Source organism: Taudactylus pleione, unplaced genomic scaffold (assembly GCF_031769625.1).
Source record: "Taudactylus pleione unplaced genomic scaffold, aTauple2 ptg000496l, whole genome shotgun sequence".
NCBI classification, from domain to species: domain Eukaryota; kingdom Metazoa; phylum Chordata; class Amphibia; order Anura; family Myobatrachidae; genus Taudactylus; species Taudactylus pleione.
In genome coordinates, this window is record NW_028284898.1 from 556,489 (window position 1) to 574,913 (window position 18,425).

General features: G+C 42.6%; 1 protein-coding gene across 1 annotated transcript in view; it reads right to left on the reverse strand.

The window, feature by feature from the left end:
* The window catches only part of LOC148502460 (uncharacterized), an 82,099-nt gene that overhangs the window by 38,017 nt on the left and 25,657 nt on the right, over positions 1-18,425 (reverse strand). The gene's annotated exons all lie outside the window — the stretch shown is intronic.

Genomic DNA, 18,425 nt, shown 5'->3' on the forward strand with positions numbered 1-18,425 from the left:
CAGGTGACCAGCTTGTTCCTGTGGGAAGGAGGTCAGGTTTGCGCATGCCAGGCATGCGCACTTGGCAGGATGGGCAATACTGATTTGCTCTACTAGTTAAGTATCCACTGTAACTACTCATTGTGAGTTGGATACTCTATAGACCCCTATATATTAATAAATGTTAATAATGATAATAAAAGGTACAATAGAAGCAAACACCTTTATATAATGCAAAGAAACGGCCATTGTCTACATTTACTTTGATAATATAATATTTTATTATATACTAATTGATATCATAATACAATGTCAATTTAATAACACCATTAAATGAGTATTCATGAAAGTCCATACAAGCCCCAGAGTCACTCACCTTCTCTCTTTTATTTATTTGAACCTTTATCAAAATGCTACTCTCTTTTAGCAATCGAACTAAACAGTGAATTGAACATTTGAAGATAATTTTATTTAACACCTTTTTGCATATACTGAAGTAACTGGACAGGCTTTATTTTGAGCTATTTATCTTGCCTTAATTGATTTACCGGTAATTATAATTTAAATGTAGTTACTACTCCAATTATTGTAAATTGCTTTCAAATGAGTTTATTAGCATAATAAAGGTGCAGTTTTGCAGGGAAGAGTGGCCACTCACACTTTGCAAATACTTTGAATACCTTAATACATATTTGACATGGTTTCATCATTAGCACCTTGCTGATGGTGAGCAGTAGATGGGAGAACAGGGACAGCTCTAGAGGAGCTAAAGGAAAAGGAGATCAGATAATGTATATGACAGAGAAGAGTAGAGTTGATAACAAGCTGAACATGAGTAGAGTGCATTACCAGGGCCATAGAGAGCCATCCCCGGACCTATTACTACAGAGGGGGCGTGTTATAATTTAGGGAGGTGTGGCCACACCCCCTTAGAAATAAAAATAATAAAAAACCTATTTGCAGCGCTGTGTGTTGGGGAGGGGGTGCTGTGAGCTCCACAGTCTGGGACAAATCCAGGGGGGAGCGCGATCAGTGTGATTGCTCCCCCCCACAGGTAGAAGAGAGAAGACTGCTGCTGCTGCACAGCAGCAGCAGGGAGCAGTCTCCCTTGTATCCCATTGCAACATAGCAGTGTGTGCTGGGCTGCTGACTGGTAAGGGGGAGGGGGGGCGGCAGCAGACATGGGCCCCACCGGGCCCCTCCAAAAAGCAAAGGCCCAAGTAAATAGTTGCCCCCCCCCATCGGCACCCCTGTGCATTACAAGAGAGGCAAAGGAGAAATAAGGTGAATCTTATGGTGGATAAGGTGCACAGAGAAAGAGATGACATATTGGAGTAGCCACTTTTACACTGATGGTTGGTTTTTTGGTGCTCTTCATACATGCCCCTACCTCTCATTCTCTTTGCAATTGCTAGGCTCTGTTGGTGAATGCATAGAAAGGAACCTTGGCACGTTTTTTGGGGTTTTCTTTTGTTATTTTGGCCTAACCTTAAACCTAAACCTAAAAATCAACAAAAAAACATATATCAACATTTTGGTGTCAACAGGTTTAATGTCAACATTCTGAATGTGTCAACATTTTTACCACGTCGAACAAAATGTATATCTACATATTAATTGTCGTCCTAATGAACATGTCGACATTCTGGTGTCGCCATTTTGAATGGCAGCCTTTTGAATATTGACACGACTGGATACCCTCGGCACACGCAAATTTGAAAAACAGTTTGACTGTTATTTGACTCAGATGTAGTGGTGCGGTGCACATCAGAGGCGTTAGAACAGTGGATGCATCACGCAGCAGGAATAAAATGATCACAGCGGAGGAACATAGTGGAATGACTCCGCAGAGGATAAATCTAGGAGAGGTGATAATTGGGTAGGGACATAATTTAAGAAGAGAAAGCGGAACAATCAGAAGGAAAGGCAATGAAAGACAAGGAGAATGATATTGGTAGAATAGTAGAACAATTACATATATTAGACCCAGGGGCGTTTCTAGAAAGGAGGGGGCCCGTGTGCATCTCTCTGACACGGGCCCCCTCCTCTCCACCCGGCGGCCGGCAGTGCACTGAGCTGTGCGCGGCCAGTGCCGGAGTTATATACTCTGGGCACTAGAGTGTGCCCAGAGTCTATAGTGTATGCACAGGTCACCGGGAAAATGGCCGCGGCGGCCATTTTCCCTGTACTGCGCATGCGCAAATGACGGGAAAATGGCCACCGCAGCCATTTTCCAGTCGTTTTACAGTGCCGAACCCCCGCACCGATGTGGTACTCTGGAGAGGTAAGAAATATTATGGGTGCAGGGTGTGCGGTGCGGGGCCCATGTTCCCCGCACATACTGCACCCATTATAGATACGCCCCTGATTAGACCTATTAGTTAGTAGACTCACTTTTTGTTTTAGAGGTCTATTTATGAATTCAGCAATCCAGTCATGTGTGTGGGGGCCATTCTGTGTGTGGGGACTCATGGGGAAAGATGCTTTTTGGAGCAGCTGTCTCCACATTGGAGCAAAATTGAATTGTTCTGGTAGTTTGGGATCTGCCACTGCAGATTCTTAAATTGAGTGGGGTCATTGCTATTGATAATAAATAGACCATTAAAGCATAAATGCCTACTATCCTAAAAGGTCTGAGAGACTGCCACACTTTAGGGACATCCTCCATACTGCTGGGAGATCAGACCACCCAGATCATGTTCAATTAACTCCAGGGATTTGATAATATGATTCGCTGTGAAACACATCATTGGGCCTACAGTATGCTGCATAATGCCACAAAATATGGTATTGTACAGTGGGAGCAGGGCTGCAATTACATGCTTTGAAGACAAGGGGCAAAATTTACTAAGTGGTAGGTTCTAAACCCCGGCAGGTTTCACGGCGGTTTGACGGCGGGCTCTATTCTGTTCTAAACCCTGGGGGTTTGGTGGAGGTTTCTATTCTGTTCTAAGCCCCGGGGGTTTGGTGGCGATTTTGAAGCGGTTTCTAAATGACAGCTCTGTTCTATTCTATTCTAAAATGTGTTTTGACTGCGGTTTGGCGGCGGTTTTGCTCTATGCAGATTTACTAAGGCCAAAACTGCTGCAAAACTGCAGCATTTTAGACATAGAATAGAACAGGGCTGTCATTTAGAAACTGCTGCAAAACTGCCACCAAACCCCCGGGGTTTAGAACAGAATAGAACCCGCCATCAAACCACCACCAAACCGCCGTGGTTTAGAACCCGCCGCTTAGTAAATTTTGCCCAAGGTCTGACATAAGCGAGATCATAGTCAATAACACTAAAGAAATATGATAGAGCAGGTAAAGAGGCGACAGGCGCAACTAACTGAGATTCTATAGCACATACCTTTCCCTGTACTAGGTACAAGTAATACAATAAAAATGTCTGAGGCTACAATAAATTACATTGCATGACCTGAAGCTGAGTAGAATCATGTACAGTTTAAAAAACATTTTTTTTTATTGGTATAATGAATTTTAATTGTGTTGTACACTCATGATAATTACCTTTTTCATACTGTCATTAAAAGTCCATTAAAACCAAAATGCAACTCGCATTATATGAAAGTGCTTGAAGCTGTGTATAAATCAGTGTTTTATATGAATTAGTGTGCTTTTATGTCATTCATATAAAATTTGCATACGATCAAAATTGCATTCATTAGAATGTGTCTCAGTAGCTGGATGGTATAGCTTTCATTTCTGCTAAGCAGGGTCGGATTAAGGCTTGTGGGGGAACCAGGGCAACTAAGTTGTGGGAGCCCCCTCCAAAAAATTGTCCCCTTTCCTTGTCCCCCTCCAATATGACCACAGTGCCACTCCGGTGGCTCCCTCACAGACCCCTTCTGTCTCTCCAGCCTAATGCTTCTCCCACCTCAGTGTCTCTCCAGCGCCCAGCCCCCACACATACCTTATATGTTTTACGGCTGCCCGCTGCAGAACGGCTCCTCGGCTCCCCACTCTTTTTCAATTGGTGCAGAGCTGCGTGATGTCATAAAATCACATTCATTGCACCGATTAAACAATATAAACTTTATTGCACTGGCCACTACCAGTTCAATAAAGTTACTGAACAGTTCCCTGGACTTTCCCCATACAGGTATCTGCCTGCACCCTGCTGATTGGGCAGCAGTGCAGGCAGTGGTACACCTGTGCCCCTAGTCCTCTCATCACCAGTCATGTGCATGGGGGTCCTCCTGTGTGTGCGGGCCTTAGGGCAACCACCCCTGCCACCCCCACCCCCCTAATCCGACCCGGCTGCTAAGCCTGTATAGACTACTTCACTTCATTAAGCTATAAATGGGATACACTGTAGTCTGGATCCCAGCGGTGACCTCCCCAACAGTCACAATACCAGCAACAGAATCCTGACAGTCAAAATACAGATGAATCCCGACAGTGAGTATTAGAGTAGTACTAGGTACACATTAGAAAACTTGCAAATGATGCAATGTCATCAACGACTTCCCCCTGAGCTAACGGTAAATAATCTAGTGGATACACACTGTGCAATCTAACAAACAATATATTGTGCATCATTTGGTGGTTAGATCATTACAATATACTGTTACCATATCACCTGGTTGTTTGGTAGAACATACACACTGCACGATCTGCGGGGAGTCGTTAACGAGATTGTCAGATCTTTCTGCATGTACAAAAGATCTGAAGATGCGACAAACAACCTACGGGAGCGCACATAGGCCCTGATTCAGAGCCGGACGCTCTGACAGAGCGCTCTCTCTGAATCAGGGCCGTCCTTATTGTTTTTCAGAGTGGCTTCCTGGCCGCTTGCATAGCTGTTGGTGACCACCCGCAGTTATAGCGAGCGGCCAGGAAGATGGTCGCGATGGTCAAGACCATCGCGACCATCGGGCTTGCGACGAGACCCTTGTGGTAGTGTCTTGTTGCCGCAAGCCCTAGAGTGCTTTCGGCTCTACCAGAGCCGAAAGCACTCCCACTTGACATCACTTGCCGCAAGCCCTAGAGTGCTTTCGGCTCTACCAGAGCCGAAAGCACTCCCACTGCCGTCTGGGCAGCCACGCCCCCGGCCCACCCACAAAGGGGGCGTGCTGTCACTCAACATCGACAGCACGCCCCCTTTGGTACGAGATCTGGAGCGACGTCGTGCGCATGTGCACTGGGCCACCATCGACCCACTTGCGAGCGGGTCTGAATCAGGCCCATAGTGCGTACACACTGGACAATTTGAACGATTTGTCGTTCTGATGCTGCGGAATCGTCCAAATCATTCACAATATCATCTAGTGTGTACAGGCTATTAAAGGTAGGTTTAGGGTTAGAGTCAGGCAGTAGGGGAAGGGTTAGGGTTAGGCTGCAGGAGGGGTGGGTTGGGGTTAGGGTTAGGCTTAGAATACTAACTAAAATTCATCAGCATTTTGACCGTCAGGATTTCGCTGCTGATATTGTGATCGTTGAGATGGTCGCCATCAGGATATCATACCCAAACTTCTTTAAATACAACTGGAAATGTGCATAGTAGAAAACTGAAAGTGTCAATTCAAAGTCCTTATGATTATACCCCTTTAAAACACACCCTTATTAGTTTATTTTATTCATATTCAGTAGTTCAACTCGGTCCGGTGTCATTTGTGTCTGAAAAGATCGATGACGGTCATGTCAGGACTGTCTTTAATACTTGTGTGACATTTGTGTATTTCAAAGCTTTTATTACATTGGTCAAAATGCATCCAATTAAAGGTGTAGAACAACACCTGACTTACAATGTTAATTCCTGAAATTCAAATTCACCCTTTATTACTCAGTAGAGCCTGTGCACAGAGGCAGCAATCTAAATGATATACTGCCTGATCCTGAGTCGGAAGCATGTTGGCCACAACTAACACGAAAATAAGCCACACTGAAAAATATTGTATTTACATCCATATACATCGCAAAATGTGTGCAGGCCAGCACCATTGTTATATGCATCTGATTTACATCAATCCTATCTATAACTCAGACTTAGGGGTAAATTTACTAAGATTCATGTTGTCCCGATTTGTCCCATTTTTTAATTCGGATAGGATCGATCAAAAGCAGCCATTTTTTTCACTTAAAAGTTGGGAATTTACCAAGCTCCCGGTTTTTACAGATCATTTTGTTTGATGGTGTATTTGATCAATCCTGTCCATGTTGAAGCCTTGAGTTCCCTACCCGACTTTATCTCCAGAACAAACAGCCTGCACATATCAGTAAAATATGTGCAGGCTGCTTGTTTGTTTTTGTTTTAAGGGTTAATTTAACAAAATATATGATGTAGGGTCCCCCCCAAAAGGCTAACCAGCCCTGGACTGGTTAGGCAGTCCTGGTTACTGAAATTACAGGGAACAAAACGAGTAGGGTTCCACCGTAATTTAACAACCAGCACCTGAGTGTAGGGCCAGTGCTGGTTTTAAATATAGGGGAAAAAAATGCGTTAGAGACCCCCTATATTTAAAACCAGCACTGGACCCCATCTGACCGGGGTGCAATGCCACAGCCAGGAGACCCTATTACCAGGTCACTCCAAGCCAGTCAGGCCAAGCTGAGGATCTCAGGGGAGGTAGGGACCCACCCAAAAAAGGGGTCCCCCTCTCCTGAAACCCCAGGCTTGGTCTGAAGTCTGGGGCTCTTCCCCGCACCCCTGGAGTGGTGGGTACGGGAGTAACAAAGTGTTAAATAGTATTAAACTATTGTATTTTAGAGTGGAACTACAGGTTCCAGAATGCCTGCCCTTTGGCACTTGTGAATCTACAAGTGCCAGCATGCGGTTGGCACCTGTATCCCCTCTGTAAAATAAATAGTTATAAAAAGACACAACACACACACCGTACATAGTACAAGTTTATTACACACATACCTCAATCACATATACTTACCTGTATTAGCCGGTCGGTCCACTTGTCCAATGTAGAAATCCATGTGGAATGACCTGAAAAAAAGATCCTCTACTCACCTTTATCCTGGCGCTGCTTTCCGTAGCATCCAGGGTCTTGTTAAAACAACAAACCAACTTACCTGAACCATGCTGTTATATATACTTACACCTCACAAAATGACAGGTGAGCAAAATCATCTGTAATTTCTCATGGGCCGCTAGCCAATCAGCGGCTGCTTTACATTGGCTGGGACCAAACAGTCACTCATTGGCAGATCTAAAACCAAAACCCATGAAGGTGGTTTTGGAAAACCTAAACACGAAGATAAATCTGGATCCAAAACCAAAACACGGAGGTCGATGCACATCTCTAGTGCACACCTTATTAAATTGCCTGGATTCAAAACTGGAGAAATGCAGAAATCCCAGTTTTGCCAGTAAGTAAATTTCTCCCATGGCCTTTAGCCTCTGCAATTCCAAAACCATTGATACAATTCTTCTTCTACTCATACACTCTGGCACCACCCTATGGTGACAAAGTAGAACTTCGAGGATGAAGCAGAAATTTTCTGCTAGGAAAAGTATACTGTTTACAGTGATATTATTATTAACCTTATAAGAGGATTTCACCAATGGAAATTATTATCAAATTATGGGAAAATAATGCTAATGTTCCCAGGGTCAGCAGATGCTGGGACAAAAACACCACTTTCACGAGGTAACCAGTCATGTCACTCATGAGATCTCTCATACTTTAAAATATATTTCTGGCTAGTTTAATCCATCATATGTGTTCTGGACTGGTCTCCTTTTTTGCCACCCATAGGGGCTCATGGTACTGTAAGTTTACTTTTAAATAGAAATGCGCGGTATGGTTTTATTCGGATATGTTCAGATCTCAAAAACAGCATCATATTGACTATTTGGCAGTCATGTGTTTTGGATAGCCAATAGCCAAGAGAAATCCAAACTTGCAATAATTTGGAACCCGCACATCTCTAGTTTTAACACATTTTCTCCCAATTTTATAGACGTATAATGTGTTTGCTAAAAATGCCACAACAGAGGACAAAGGCCCTCATTCAGAGCCGTACGCTCTGAGCAGAGCGCACGCTCTGCATGAGGGCCGGGCTCCTTTTTCATGGAGCGTCCTCCTGGACGCTCGTATAGCTGTGGGTCACCACCCACAGGCTATACGAGCGTGCATTTTGATGGCCGCGATGGTCGTGACCATCGCGACCATCGAAATTGCGAGCCGGAGCCTGCAGTTGAGGTTTTCAACCGCAAGCTCCGGAGTGATTTTGGCTCTATCAGAGCCAAAATCACTCCCACTGACATCACTAGTGATGTCAGTGGGCCGGCTTCTGACGGGAGGCGTTCCCGTGGGAACGCCCCCGTCAGGGAGGCACGCCCCCGGCACGCCCACCAAAGGGGGCGTGCTGTCAATCAACATTGACAGCACGCCCCCTTTGATCGGACACAACGAGCGAAGGAAAGTCCTTCGCTCGTCGTGTCTGGCGCATGCGCACGACGGAGCTCCCTCCGTCGTGCGCATGCTCAGTGCAGACCATCGACCCACTTGCGAGCGTACAGCCGCTCGCGAGTGGGTCTGAATCAGGCCCAAAGACTGTACAAAACATTTTTTTTTCTAGTTCTGAGATCCGAACTTGGCAGGAAGATCCAAGCCAAACCCAAACTGCATGTCTCTATTTAAAATCCAAAAGACACACATGAGGTCTCATTCAGACCCGCTCGCGAGCGCAGGACGCTCGCAAGCGGGTCGATGGTGCCCTAATGCGCATGCGCATGACGGAGGGAGCTCCGTCGTGCGCATGCGCGAGACCCACATAGCGACAACCAAGCTGTCGCTATTGGTCTCACACCAAAGGGGGCGTGCTGTCGATGGTGATTGACAGCACGCCCCCTTTGGTGGGCATGCCAGGGGCATTGCTGCCCAGACAAAGATAGAGCCAAAAGCACTCCTGGGCTTGCGGCAGCGAGACCCTACCGCAGGGTCTCGTCGCAAGCCCGATGGTCGCGATGGTCTTGACCATTGCGACCATCATCATGGACGCTCGCATAAGCTGTGGCTGGTAACCCACAGCTATGCGAGCATCCAAAAGGCCGCTCCATTTTTAGGTAGGAGGGCCCTGATTTAGAGCGAGCGCTCTGGTCAGACCGTCCGGCTCTGAATCAGGCCCATGGTTCACTCATTTTGCAAAACAGAACATAGGATACTTGTATTATTCTAATCTAATAAGGGTATCACTACATATCTCTCAATGACCCTATATAAGCTGGTATACAATCATATGTGCAGTATTACAATGGAGCTCCCAAATTTCTATGATCAGGGATCTAGCAGCTTTGGACAACTTGCCACTTTATCATAAGATATTTAATAATAGAAATCTATGTCTTGTGTTATTGGATCATCTTTATTTTGACATATTGCACATGCTCATATCTTTATTTTATTATTTGCAAATTAATTAGCAAAAATAAAATGATTTTTAATTAAATAAAAAAAAATTATATTTTATTAGGAACTAGTGACATGAAATTTTTCACCGTGTTGTGGCACCCTTACTTTCTATTCTTTATTTTAGTTTAAATCTAAAGATTACTCATGGTAGAACCCTTTGCTATTCACAGACTGATTATAAATGTTAAATAATACATACACACAAGGTTTATGTGCAGATTAATTGAAATAGATAATTTTTATATTTTTGCTATTAGATTTTCTATATACTGGCAATAAATTTCTAGGTAACAAGTAGAGACATCTTGTCAAGGCTTGTTTGCTACTGTATGTAGACATTTGGAAAGTCTTACTTTTATTATTATTATTATTATTATTATTATTATTATTATTATTCTTTTTATTTCTCAAAATTAATATGAATTAAGCCAATGTAATGCATGGAAACAAAAGACTTTCACTTATCACAGTTAGTTTTTTATTTTTTAAATACAATATTATACATATTGTATGCTGCATTTTTTAATCCAGTGTTTTTCAATGCTAGAAATAAATATGGTTATTATGGGCAACACAATTTTAATTTACAAATCATCATATTGGTATAAAAATAAACATTTTTAATACAGAGTTAAAATAAATATACAGAACATCAAAACAGTGTTTGCATAAATGTAAAGGTATACCAGCACTGCTGGCCTGAATAATAAAGAATAGGACAGATTTATTGGAATGAGTGTTTCGGGTAGCATACAAGGGGAACTCATTAATTTTATTGAAGACATTCATTTTATGAATTTCATTGTATTAGGAACTGACTGAATTACAAAAAAATAGTAAAATAACAGCTGAGGTTATTTAATTTTACAGTATTTTATTTTTACCCCAGTGGATGTTTGCTCTGATCATTCTTAAAGTGTATCTGTTATCTTTCACGAAAGTACGATTTTCTACCAATTCTACAGCAACCAATAGAATAATATTCTGATTCATTGATATTTAAATGGAAATCACCTAATACAGGGCAATAAAATTGGAAATGCTGAGCAACATTTTAATCCTTGCAGTACACATCGGTAGTGATTAAATTGGACAAGGACATGTAAGAGTAAGGTAGAAGGAGAAAGGGAAATGGGGTAGGGTTCCATACAAAAGATTAACAACGAAAAGGTAGACTATGGTTTGTTCGACACCAGAAGGTCGACATGGAATAAGGTCATAATGACACATAGTCGACAGCATAGAAGGTCGACAAGAACAAAAGGTTGACAGGTTCAAAATGTCAACATGGAAATGGTTGACACAGAAATTGTCAACACATTTTTTTAGGGTTAGGTTTAGGGTTAGGTACTTAGAAGAGTGTTAGGGTTAGGCACTAGGAGGGTCGGTTAGGGTTAGACACTGAGGGGAGGATTAGGGTTAAAATTAGGGTTAGAAAAAAAAGTGTCGACCATTTCCATATCGACCTATTGAACCTGTCGACCTTATGTACTGTCTAACTTTGCCATGTCCACCTTTTTATGTCGATCAAATTAGTGTCAACTAGAGATGTGCGGTTTCGGATTTACTCGGTTCTTATCACCATTTTACCGCTGGTTCGGATTTATTTTATTGGCTATCCAAAACACATGATAGCCGATAGCCAATAAAATGCCGTTTTGAAATCCGAGTAAATCCGAGTAAAACCGAGCAAATCCGAACCCGCTCATCTCTAGTGTCAACCTTTTTATTGTTAACCTTTTGTATCACACTCATGGGGAAGAGGTAATAGGGATGAGCAAGTAGACAGATAGGAAAGAATATTATGACTTTTCTTGTGATATATTTTTGTAATGTCAGCACCCTAGTAAGGTGGTCGGTTCTCACATCAGTAAGGGTGACTGTCAAATATAAATGGTGGGCATCTAAGTATGATACCAAAATGGACATTGGACCACTGAGCAGTAAAATCCAGTTGTGTTCAAACAGATAGTTTTCTTTGATAGTGGAGTACAAAAGGTGTGAGTAATACTGCACTGTATGAATGGCAATAAAATACTTAGACCATAATTGATTCTTACATAAAATAACAATTTCAAGCAATATTTAGCCTCATACTCCAGAATAGCCTCTTCATCCATTAAAGTATGGTGGTGTAGGAGCAGGTTAGGGATTAGAAATGCCCATGTTTCTGTGACCCATGTTGTGATGTGGGTGGCGGATTTCTCTTCAATGGTCCTCGTGTCGTGGTGGTTGCCTTGGTGGTTGCCGTGGTGTTTCTCGAGGTTCCATATGATAGTGAGGGGCCTCAGGGGTATTGTGAGGAATGTATGGTCGATAATAAGCAGCACTATTCGTAACATTTGTGGCAACCGGCAGAACACTTGTGGTCCCAGGCAGAACACTCGTGAAACTTGTCATAATACCGAATGGGTTAATTAAAGCCAAGATCTGCAGGAATCAGAAAAAGTTCTGAGTACCAATATGCTTCTTAAGACTACAGTACATTATACAGTAGCATATATATTCTAAACATATTACATATTCAGTGATATTTATGGATGAAATCATATATTTCCCAAAACTGGGAGACAGGAGTCTGTGGCTGATATTTCAATGTATCTTTGTTGAGAAGGCAATTTCCCAAGCATGGTAATAAATATGTACTGTAGAAAAATAAAGTATAATGCTAATCTATACTACCAAGGCCATATAGAGTGGTGCTGGACCAGGGTACTGTAGGGGATGTGGCCTATCAAGCAGGCATGGCCACATCCCCTACATAATTTTTAGAAAAATATGAATTATGTAATGCCACAGAGTGGAAAGCCATACTCCCTTAAGTCAGAAGCAGATTCAAAGGGTGGGGGGATGCAACCAGTGTGATTGCCCCCACACACATCCAGTGCGGGCAGAGGAGACAGCTGCTACTTAGTGGCAGTAGCCTTCCTGGACCAGCCGCAGCCCAGTGTGTGCTGGGTTGGGGAGAGATACTGCTGCCGCTGACATATAAGAGGGGATAGGAGCAGTGGATCTTGGAAGCTCAACTTCATCTTCTCTTTCTTAAGTAAAACCTTGAAGAATTGTACCCAGTAGAAGCATCAGCTACTCACCATGGTGGGACATATAGTAGCTGCCAACAGTGGCCCCCTGTTCTATGAGAGGGCACATTTGTCCAGACTTGTAGGAAATTGTCTGGGGGCCATTTTTCATAAAATACGAACCTCCCAAAATAGGTACATTTGGAGGTCTGTCTAATTAGAATTAGTGCCACATAAACTAAAAACTAATTCCAGATCAGTCTACTTTTAAATGTCCATAATACGTAACAAAAAATTCTTATTTTTCTATCATTTAAATTAATAACCCAAATTGACAGGACCATTTTTAAACCTATTTGACCTTATTTTGTATATATCAGGAAGCACTGGGTGTATTTTATGCCTTAAACTATCTCCAAGTGTCTGGGCTTTCATTTTGAAGTGTCAGATACCATAACACACCAGACATTCTCAACATGAAAAGCATAAAATATTAAAATAAAACAAATGAAAAAAAATGCTTTGACTTTTCACCAGTGTATCGTTTGACAGCAGCTAAATAGACAAATTATATTTATGGTATTTGAATAAATATTTGACTATATTACAATATGACACATCACTAATTTTCACTTACCACAAATATGCCAACTACAACTAAAATGGAACCAATAACAACAGCCAGAGTGATGAGAATTATTTTCCAATATGCCATACCGGTAGCTGAAAAACAAATGCAACAATTGTTTTAATATCGATATATTTATATATATATATATATATATATATATATATATATATATGATTGTAACAGTAAAATTGCAGTAAGAGAAGATGTGAGTAAAAAGCGCAGAGAAAGCATAAAGATTGTAAATAAAGTACAATTTTATCATTTAGGAATTTGGCCCCTTTCATTACTTTTTGGCATAATGTATAAGGGGTATTACTGTGTGACATAATTTATAAGGGACACTACTACTGAGTGGCATAATGTGGTATAAGGGGCACTACTAATGTGTGGCATAATGTTTATAAGGAGTACTACCGTGCGGCATAATGTGAATGGGCCTTGTATGTCATAACATTGGGCTCTACTGTGTGGCATAAGGTGAATTAGGTGCACCACTGTGTGATGTAACATGAATAAGGGGCACTACTGTGTAACAATGTGAATAAGGGGCACTACTGTGTGACATAATGCAAATAAGGGGCACTACTGTGTAATGTACCATGAATAAGAGGCACTATGGTGTGACGTAATGTGAATAAGGGGCACTTCTGTGTGATGTAACCTGAATAAGGGGCACTACTGTGGGACATAGTGTGAATAAGAGGCACTGCTGTGTAACATAATGGGAATAAGGGGCACTGCTGTGTGATGTAATGTGAATAATAGGCACTAATGTGCAGTGTAATGCGACAAAGAGGCACTACTTTATGGTGTAATGTGACTAACGGGCACTACTGTGTGGCATAATTTGAATTGTGGCACCTTTTTTTTCATCTCTCCCTGCTTCAATTGTGAATTGCAGCACCAATGCTCTTTATGTACAAAGGGCATGAAAATGTGTAGATAAGCTTTGGTGTACACAGATGTATCATCCTCTGTGTTCAGCACCCCTGCCCTAAAAAATACCTACAGTGAACACTATCTAATCAACTACAACTGCCAAGCTTGGTCAATTGGAAAAATGCCTTCCCTTTTCTTTGTGTGTGACCTACACCATTGAAGTGCCAGCTTCACCTAACAGAACCAACCAAATATCAAATGTATGACTATGGCACATGTATGAATCCTCTACAGAATGTGCTCTGTGGTGTGTATTTTAATACAGAGAATGAAGTAAAATTTGTATGGTGTTCTAATATTAATTATAAAAAATAGTAAGGGGAGGAGTCTATGCCAGATGTTGACATGAGGTGGGTCTGTGTGCTTTAAATTCCAGGACTTATTTTTAGTACCAGTCCGGCTGTCGGCATCTGCATCTGTCTCCTATATTTTCTTAAACTGTAGTTTATTTAACTGCTCTGTAGATGGTGGTATAACACTAAAAATATTAACAGATGTGCAATTATTTATTAATAATCAAGTATAAAGGCAGACACTTCTATAAAAACAAACTTCAGACAAATCCAAAAATATTAGCTCTAATCTAAAATGAATCATCCAAAGTTATTTGAAGCAGGTTCATTTTGACTATAGACACCAAAAGGAATTTAATTGTTGTTGTTGTTTTCAAAGCATTGTAAGATTTAGCCTATGCTTCTATATTTCTCAATGCTACAGCATACTTGTCTACTCTCCCGATTCTTCCAGAAGCCTACTGCAAACTGCCATCGGCTGTTTTGCCACTGCCCGCTCACTGTTTGCTGCTGCCAGGCCTGATCGCAGCTGTCCGCTGAGCTCCGATCATGGATTCTGTGCAGCAGCATTAGCCACAGCAAGAGTCTCTGCACAGCCGGCACCAGGTGCCCCGGCCTTGCCTGCATCAAACCTCCACCGGCCCTTGGTAGGCTTGGATGCCCCTAGGCGTTTGCTTAGTTTGTCCATGCCTAGGGCCAGCTCTGAGTGTCTTAAAAGTTCTTCCCACCCCAGTTCTACCTCTTCGGTCATAAGGGCCAATGCTACCACATTGCACAGGGCTCTGTACTGTTGCATTTGCATGAGCAGTGTGAAATACACCAGAGAATCTACATAACAGGTATATGTTCAACTCCACATCAGCCCCAATGTGCGCTCATGAGCCTCATTTTATTCCCACAGGCGAAATAAGATTTCTTGTTACTAAACTAAGCATTCCTAAGAACGTAAAGGGTTTAGCAGAGAAAGTATAGTGACACTGCTTGTTAAGTTGGGAACCAAAGAGCCTTTATCTCCCTAAGGGTGGGATCTATCAAGTATCAGAAATACATTCCACCCCTATTCGCATACATATCAGCATTCTTTAACACCACTATGCAGCAATACAGTACTTCCCAATCAGGACAGCATTTCCAATAATGTAAGAATTGATTTCTGGGTTTAAGACCCGGCGAATTCTAATACACTTGCGCAAGCCATGGGATTATGCTTTCTGGAGATTACTGCACATCACAGCCCCACGGAATTTCATGGGGCTTTCTGTGTCTTTTTAATACATATGGAGATCTACTGTATACAGATGTGTCCACATACATCTTACATCCATGCACTATAAGTCATGTTAAAAATAACGTGAGAGCACCATGCAACTCAGTAGTGCCCAACGTCTTTTGTGCAACTTTTTACCTTCAAATGCATCTTATTCACAAAGAAATGCGAATAGGATGCACAAGACGTTTTTGCTAAAATGATATGCAGCATGCCTCTATTCCAGTGGTTCTCAAACTCTGGGCCTGATTCAGAGCCGCTCGCTCTGACAGAGAGCGCTCGCTCTGAATCAGGGCTGGGCATTTTTTTTTTTGGAGCGGCCTCTTGGCCGCTCGCATAGATGTGGGTGACCACCCACAGCTATTGCGAGCGGCCAGGATGATGGTCGCAATGGTCAAGACCATCGCGACAATCGGGCTTGTGACAAGACCCTTGTGGTAGGGTCTCGCCTATCGCAAGCCCCAGAGAGCTTTCGGCTTTAACAGAGCCGGAAGCTCTCCACTGACCTCACTTGTGAGGTCAGTGGGGCCGCCCCCAAATGGCAGGTGTTCTCATGGGAACACCTCCTTTTGGGCAGCCACCCCCCATGGCCCGCCCACCAAAGGGGACGAGCTGTCACTCAACATCGACAGCTCGCCCACTTTGGTGAGAGACCTGGAGCGACAGAGTGCCCGTCGCTAGCTGGGTCTCGCACATGCGCATGAAGGAGCTGGCTCCATCGTGTGCAGGTGCTGTGGGCCACCATCGACCCGGTTGCGAGTGCTCAGTGCTTGCGACCAGGTCTGACTCAAGCCCTCTGTCCTCAGTACCCCACACAGGTCATGTTTTCCAGGTCACCCAGCAGGTGCACATGTGTATTCATTACTCACTGACACGGTATAAAAGATCCACAGGTGGAGCTAATTAGTTCACCTGTGATTCTTTGTGGAAACCTGGAAAACATGCACTGTTTGGGGTCCTGAGGACCGAGTTTGAGAACATGTGCTCTAGTCTGTATGACTGCACATGTATCTGCATGCAAAATGATACGTTACAGTGATAATGGCTGTGACACTGTAACATAGCATTTTGCATGCAGATACACCCGCAATCGCACTCAGGGTCTGATTCAGACCAGGACGGTAAGAAGTGTTCGCTCGTAGCTGTCGATGGTTCACATTGTGCGCATGCGTATGCATCGCAGTGCACGTGTATGAGCCAGTTACTGCGATCGGGAATCGTGCGCTCGTAGCACAAAGACTGAGCGCTACCTTGAGTGTTTAAAGGGCATGCATAATTAGCATGGAGGCGTCATTGTACACATCATCTGGTTAAATTTCAGTCAGCACTGATCACAGTGCTTGTGGCAGGGTAGGGTCTACCTCTGATGCTTCTCGATGTTACCGATTAATCATACACTTCCTGGAGATAACGGGTGTTAAGAAAGGAAAGTGGGCGTCTTTATACACCTGTGTTTGCTCACTGCCTTAGCTCTCTAAGACATAGAGGGTGTCCTTACGCATGCAGTGCAATCACAGAATTTGCATACCCGGCCCCTTTTGGCCTGCGAGCGATCACGGCTCCGCGTCCGGGTCTGAATCAGGCCCATAGAACATAGGCATGCTGCATATCATTTTAATCAGCAGAAGCTGCTTGTGTGTTCTTTTCACATAACTTTGTGAATAAGATGCATTTGAAGGTAAAAAGTTGCACATAAAGATCCTGGGCTCCACCGAGTCACACCATGGCATTGCATGACTAGAAGGGTTGTTTAAGGCACAAGGAAGTAAGATGTATGTGGACACACCTGTATGTATGCGATTAAACTCTGGAAAGTTCTGCAGTTTATACTTTTTTACATATACATTGAGACACATCCTGCCCCTTTTCGCATGCATACTTGGATATTTTAATGATGGTATGCAGCAATATTTACCCACTATTATGGTTCTTCTGATATAAAGCTGTCCAGGTGAAGAATAGGCTTATATGGACAATTCCAAATATTGATGGCAATTCTTATCTGACACAAGCTCAGGAAAGTTGTGTATAATTTGTGCGTTTTACTATTTTGGCACAACAGTCAGTTATGAATCCAAAAACTCTTATATAATTACTACTCAGCATTGAGTATGACTTTAAGTGCCACATAATATGCAACATTAAGTACTTGTTGCTCTTCAGGATCGTCTGGGAGGTACCTGAATCTAGGGTAGTGCTCCACGATGCCCACCAGAGTGGGCAAGTCTCCAGGAGGCTTATTACCTAATTTGCAATAAATTGCACCATTGTGACTCTGCCCCCCACTATTGATTGTCAGTAATCAACGCATTGTATTAGTGAGAAGCAGGGCCACAATGATGCAATTGCATAATCAAGTCCCTGGTGCGCCCACTTGCCCACGTCATTCCCAGGGCACATCCAAAATGTTGACAACTTTGCTATGCAACAATATAGAGCATCTGTGCTGGTTTTGGTCAATATTGTTATAAATATCAATATATTTTTACTGCATATGAACATACTGTTGGCTATTGACTTGTAATTAGAGCTTTTGGATATTTTTGTAAGAATTAATATTTGTGATATTTTTTTGTTTCCTCATAATTTGGAGAACAATGCTTAAAATCTACTGAGACACATTTAGAAATAACCACTGATGTTCATTATGCTACCCCACAAATGATCCTTATCTGTAACATACTGATTATAGAAGTGCTCTTCACAGTGACAAAGGAGGCACTTAGGGATCATATTAGTGTGCATGTAATTTACATTCTCATTATTTGAATTATTACCTTCTGCAGCAAAAGCATTTGCAGATGCAGTAGTAGTGGAAAATGTGGTAGACGTATCAGTTGGTAAACTAAATACACCTGTTGCTGCAGTAGTTGTTGGAGCTTCTATAGTAGTGGGAGCTGCAGAAGATGTTGGAGCTGCAGTAGT